This window comes from Streptopelia decaocto (assembly GCF_964273445.1).
Source record: "Streptopelia decaocto genome assembly, chromosome: 21".
NCBI classification, from domain to species: domain Eukaryota; kingdom Metazoa; phylum Chordata; class Aves; order Columbiformes; family Columbidae; genus Streptopelia; species Streptopelia decaocto.
The window spans coordinates 4,210,494-4,216,493 of record NC_138676.1 but is presented as its reverse complement, the minus strand read 5'-3'; the positions used below and the strand labels follow the sequence as shown (position 1 = coordinate 4,216,493).

The 6,000-nt window shown below is 51.4% G+C and overlaps 1 protein-coding gene across 2 annotated transcripts in view; it reads left to right on the top strand.

Annotated features, from left to right (window-relative positions):
• Positions 1-446: 446 nt before the first annotated feature.
• B3GAT1 (beta-1,3-glucuronyltransferase 1) overlaps positions 447-6,000 on the top strand; it is a gene marked incomplete at its 5' end in the record, with an annotated part of 28,402 nt that continues 22,848 nt past the window's right edge. For both annotated transcript variants that reach the window (XM_082070174.1, XM_082070173.1), the window contains one exon: positions 447-692. The remainder of the gene's footprint in view (positions 693-6,000) is intronic.

The window sequence follows — 6,000 nt, the reverse complement described above, 5'->3', positions numbered from 1 at the left end:
CTCCCCCAGCCTGTGGCTGCAAACTCTTGTGGGTGATGCCGTGGAGTGAGGAGAGCAGGAACCAATTCCTTAAGGGGCCTTCTCAGAGCCTTCCTTGGCTTCTCCTCCTGTCGCAGGGAGAAGTGCCCCTGCCTAAGTGGAATAAATTGGTACGGACCATTAGCAGCGCAGGTTCTCCACTGTTGGGGGGGAGGGAAGGGGCTGTCGGCGCTGCTCTGGATACAAAGCAGTCAGCCACGCTCTGGCTCCTTCCTCCCGCACCCCCTTGGCTTCCTCCTCCTCCTCCTCCTCCCTGTTTGCACGCTCCCTCCCTCCCTCTTTCACTCTCTTTCTTTCCCTTAACGCCACGCTGCAGAAACGCAGACCTGGGGAACTGGAGCTCCACAGAGGCGGTGGAGGAGGAAGGAGCTCTCCAATGCTGCTGCTTTGCGAGTGAAACACGGAGGCAATGAAGGAGTGTCTTGGTTGCTGCCTGGATTAAGAAAGAATACATTAAAAATTTAAAAAAATCTGGACCCAACAAACGAGGAAAAAGGGAGAAGAGAAGGAGGAGGAGGTTGCCGGGGGGAGCCCACTCTGGTGGGTGAACAGCCGCTTTGAATCGTGCCTCTGTTCTCAGGGATTAAAGCATGAATGGGAGCAGCTTCCCAGCCACGATGGAGAGAGAAGGCGGTTCAGGCTGTGGGAATAAGGTAACTCTTGCCTCTTGCAGGCGTTGCATGGCTGGGCTGAGCAGGACAGAGATGCTTTATGCACAGCGCTGGGTGTGTGTATGGATGTGTGTATGCAGCGGGGAGGAAGCAGGGAAGACTCAAGATGATTTTTCTACCCCTTCTAGTGTATTTAAAGAACGCAGAATGGGTCCCGGGGGCTGCAGTGCTGGAGATCACTTGGCCCCCCTTTCTCCGGCTGGGTGCCTGGGGACGCCGAGCTGCTTTGCCTGGGGAGGGCTGGCTGGTTAATGGGAGGTACGCCGGTGTGTCGGCTCCGGGAGCGCGGTGCGGCCAGCCTTGCCCTCCCAGCCCCACAGCTGCTCTGGGGCTCCCTCCTGGGCTGGCGTGCAGCTCCCCGTGAAGCTGCGTGGGGGCTACAATGTGCCCTTCCAGCCCACCCGTGCGGAAACACACACAGGAGGGAGGTGAGAGGTGACAGGCGATGGAGAGAGTTGCTTTTCCCTTCCCTTGGTCATCCTCTGCCTTTCTTTGCAACAGAAAGGGATGGGATTTAGGAGGAGGGGGAACTGAAATCCCTTTCATTCGTGCCAGCCGTGGTGAGAGCCAACTTTGAGGCTGCTGGAAGGGAAGAGCTTTCTGAGTGCTGTCTTTTGGAGGAATAGGAGATGGCCGAGCGAAGCTTTGCCATCTGAGGAGTGATCCCTGTGACATATGTTGTGGGAGTGGGTGGGGATGAAAAACAGTGACTGTGGGGGAGAAAGTCCATGGTGATCAATGAAGCTGTCCACAAACGACGCTTTCCTTTTCTCTGCTGGGCCTCTCTCTGACTCGATTCCTGGGTCTCTGACCCTCAAAGTCCTAATTTCTGCCAGCCAGACCAGAAAGCGCAACTTCAAATAGTATTGGGAGGTGCCTTAGCCCAGATGTTTGGGAAAACACTGAGGAGAACCTGATGTTTGCAGCTGCGGACCCCATATCCAGTTAATCCCAGGTCTTGGGTGAGTGTCCCTCACTATCTTTGGCAGGCTCTTGCTGCTGCAATATCCATTTGTTCCGCACTGGCTGTCAGATACCCCCTCCTGCCTTTGCCTTCAGGGGCTTCTTGATGGGTCTTGGCATGGGATTAAGAGTCATTTGCTTTGGTTACTTAGATAACGAGGTGTCACGGAAGTCCCTACATGTGCGCACAGTGCAGAAAGTCACGAGCCCCAGCATACTGTCAGTTGATATAAGGGCTTGTGTACGCGTCTAAGGAGATGATGTGTTATGGACTGGAAGAGACTGTGCGGGCTGTCGCACAGATCTGTATGGACTTGTTTAAATTGTTACTGTCCCTGAACATCTACAGCGAGGTGTTACCAGTGTGTGCGAATGAGTGAGGCTGGGTGTTTGTGCGTGCACGTAAATATGGAAGAAGGGCTGTGCAAATGTGCAGTGGAGCTCCAAGCCATTCTTTTGTTTTGGGAGTAATTCCTGCTCGTATGAGGAAACTCTCCTAACTCAGCCAAAATACATCTTGCTTGTCTTGTTGATATAATTAGTCCTTCTCTGTACACAGATCTCCAATGTGAATTAATTGACCAAGATTCGGCTAGAAGGTTACAATGATTGGGATTGCTTGGGTTACCTGACAGAATCAGGATCGAAAAGCTGTGGGAAAATGGAGGCACTTGGGAAAAGAGGGTAAAATATCTTCTTTCTGTATGTAGCACCCAACTGTTTTCTGGGTCAGCTCCAAAGCATTGAGGAATTTGGCAGATGTTCTGGCGAAGGGATTGAATGATTATACTGTGAAAAAGAATCATTTTGGTTCTCTAGGACAGCAAAATGAGGGGGCAAGGAGAGGGGAAGAGATTCCCACTTGTTGGCAGCCCGAAGTTTCCAGACCCACGGAGGTGGCTCATAGTGGAGAGTGATGCAACGGGCCCTAGGAAGGGACTGGCACCTTGTGCTGCAACAGCAGAGGCCTTGGCAAATGCGGAGATCTGTCTTCTATGGGACACTGAAGCAAATGTTGCAGTTCATTTTTTAGTCTTTAAGGGAGGCTTGTCTTTTGCAAAGCCTTTGCTCTCTTTTGCCCTTGTTCTGTTTCTACCAGCTCAAAAATATAAAGTTTCGCAAAAGCAGTTTTTTCTTCTTCAAACAAAACCCAGTGGGCAGATTCGAATCCATAGGAAGGGAGGATATGGTTCTTTCTTGCATCACTGCGCATTTTGTCTTGCAGGGTTGAGCAGTGCCAGAGGCTGCCTGGCTTCCAAGGCTGCTTTTCATATTGGGCTTTCCAGCGAGATCCCTGAATTCTGGGGAGGCAGCAGCACAAGGTCTGCAGAGTGAGGACAGACTCTCTCCTGTGAGCCCCAACTGTTTGTGTTTGGGTTGGCAAGTTGGCGTCAGGGCTGGATTCACCTTCAGAAGCTCATAAGGGCTTCGCTGAGTGGAGATCACAGGGTGTGGCCCATAATTAATCTTCATATCCTGATCTAGGCACGTGGACCACCCCCAAGTGCTCTAAGTATGACATTGTATTAGTCACTATTGAATATATCCTCCTACATTTTTTAATGGGAACCTCATGCCTCCAGGGAACTGAGGTGCTGAGAGATGGAGGAAATAAAAATTGGCAGTGCTAGAGAGCAGATCTCGGTTTCCTGCAATGCTCATGGCTTCGGCCCACAAATTTAGCTGGTTTAGTCCTCCTGCTGTTCCTCACCGTCTCTGCCTATGGATATGATAGCCCAATAAATAGGAAATGCTCAAGATCCCCCTCCTGCTTAGATCTGAGCTGTTTTCCTAAAGATGGGACGAGAGCTAAGCATCTCTACAAGGCTTCATGCTCTTCTTGTGCTGTTCTTCAGGAGCAGGTGATGTATTAGCTCTCCAATGCTGTGTTACTGCCTTAGCCACTGCTGACCCAGCTCCAGCCAGGAATCTGCCCTGGAATGCTATTTACTGTTGGTTTTTGACATGTGGTTTGACGCTCCAGAGTCCCCGGTGCTGTGAACATCCAGTCTCTGCACTGGAGCGTAACACGTGAGTGAACAGGGTGGACAGAGAAAATACTGCGTGCGTGGTTTTGATGGAGGGGCAGCCAAGTGCTGACATGGGAAAGCTGATGGGCCTGTGATCACGTAGGGAGCCCCCTGGCAAAGATATGGGAACCAAGAGAAGAAATTCCGCCAGTTAGAGTGGGACAATCTGCGGAAAGGGATTAGAAAACCCCATCTCTGTGACCTCTGGGGAAGGGATTTACATCTTCACATCATGATTGAGAATTCTCTCTGTTCAGCTCCGGGCTGTTGCAGAGATGTGTGTGCGATGCAGAGCCCACCAAAGAGGTGTCTGCTGATCCCCGAGTTCCTTCGCGGTACCATCTCTGAAATCACGACAGCTGGTGTCCTGCCGATGCAACATGGAAAGCAGAGTTCAGACTCTCTCCTTCCATTCCTGCCTTGTGCACTTTACACCGATGGGCTGGGTTGTCAGGAAAAATTTGCTTTTCTGCACTGTCTGCCATCTGGGAGCCCTGTCAAAGCCCAGTGGATGGGGGATTGAAGGCTATAGCTCAGCAAACGAAGTCTGCACACAACCCAGAAAGGAGAAAGGGCCATGGGATTAGTCTCAGCTGCCTTGCTGGATGACATTCTTAAATTCCCTAGCGCAGTTTTTCCCTCAGATTCAGCTCCTGAAAGACAAAAGGCAACTAATCCAGAAGAAATACCTTAACTCTGCCTCACCTTCCATTCAGCTGGAAAGAGACCAGGAGCAAAAGGATGGATGCCGAGGCTCTGCTCTGGATTTCATGAATGGATGAACGTAGAGATGCAAGTGGGGATTTTGAGGGGATTTGGAAGCCTGCTCCAGGATTTGTCTGGCACGCAAAGCATTTATAATACCTCCAGCATTATCATAACATAATGCCAGCGTGATTCGGGGCCCACTTCGGCTCTCAGCGAATAAAAAGCATAACCCCCACCACCATCTGCAGGAGAGGGATCCCACTTTTGATAAGTTGTACTTTTGAATAGCCCGTACTCTTCTCTTGTCCCGGCGGCACAAAGCGACGGCCAAGATGCTTTTGTGCGCTGCTGTGATTGAGTGGGCCTGGTTGCATACGCGTGTGGGTGCCGAGCGAGCTGCACGAGTAACGCTGCCTGGGAGCAGCGCACCGTGGCCTCTTGCAGAGAAATTCGGTGTGACGGTGGAGTGGGTGCTGGGTTACCTCCCCCTGGGCTTGTCTATAAATACCACCTTGGTGCTGAAGGCTTCTGCCTAAACTCCTTTTTTTTCTTCCCCATCTGTTTAGCAGCTTCTAAAGCTAGAGAAGAAATGTGTACCAACACATTCCTCTTAACTCAGGTGGCCCTGTGAGGGTTAGGACTATGCTTATCAGGGGCTGCAAGTCCAGCTTCTTGGGGAACGAGCCAAAGCCAGCAAGTGCTGGGGAATGACTTTACTCTGACCACACGGGACCAGACTAGATGATCTTCTGTGATCGTTCTCTCCGAATCCCAGCGACTCTGTAAACCTGGAGCTGTGCAGAGACACCAGTGGCCCTGCAGTGCTTATGGCTGGTAAATGCACGTGAGCTTTTTCCAACTTTGGCTCGTGTCTTCCCCATCCAGCCACAAAACATAGCGCCACTCTTGTACTGATGCAACAGTCCTACGGTAGGAATTAGTGTTCTGGGAACCACTGTCCCAAGGCCCATCACTACACAGTCGAAACACATCATCATGCTGTACCATTTTTGGGTGCTCCAGAGCAGGATTTTGGGCCCTTTTTGTGGTCTTTGTGCTCTGCTCAATTTTAGAAGGGCCATGGATGCTCAAAGCGCAACAAGAGATGCACTGCGCTTGCATGTTTCCTGCTGCCTGCCCAGCCAGCCTTGCCTCTCATCAGCACTTCTGGAAGCATTTTCTGTATGTGCAGACGAGCAACAACGCTGAAAGAAATCATTCATACTGCCTCATTGGGTGTAGGATCCATCGTTCAATCCAAGGCAGCAGTTACACTGTCCTGAGCAGCCCAGCACTGCCACGTTCACACTCAGACTTGATGGAAGGGAAGCATAACTTTGCTATTTTGTGTGAGCCCCTGCGTGCCTGCTGTAGCTAAATGCCTCCCTGATATGTGAATAACTCCACAGGGGCCCGTGACAACGTGCCGGATAAGTCACTGTCCTCCTGCGGGCACCGCGTCTCTTCCAGTGCCCTCCTTGCCCTGCCAACCCTCTGTCTGCGTGGGGAGCTGTAACTGCAAGCCCAAGGGAAAGGTTGGAGTTTGTGGAGTGTACAGGAGGTGAGCGATATTGTGCTGTAGCCATTAA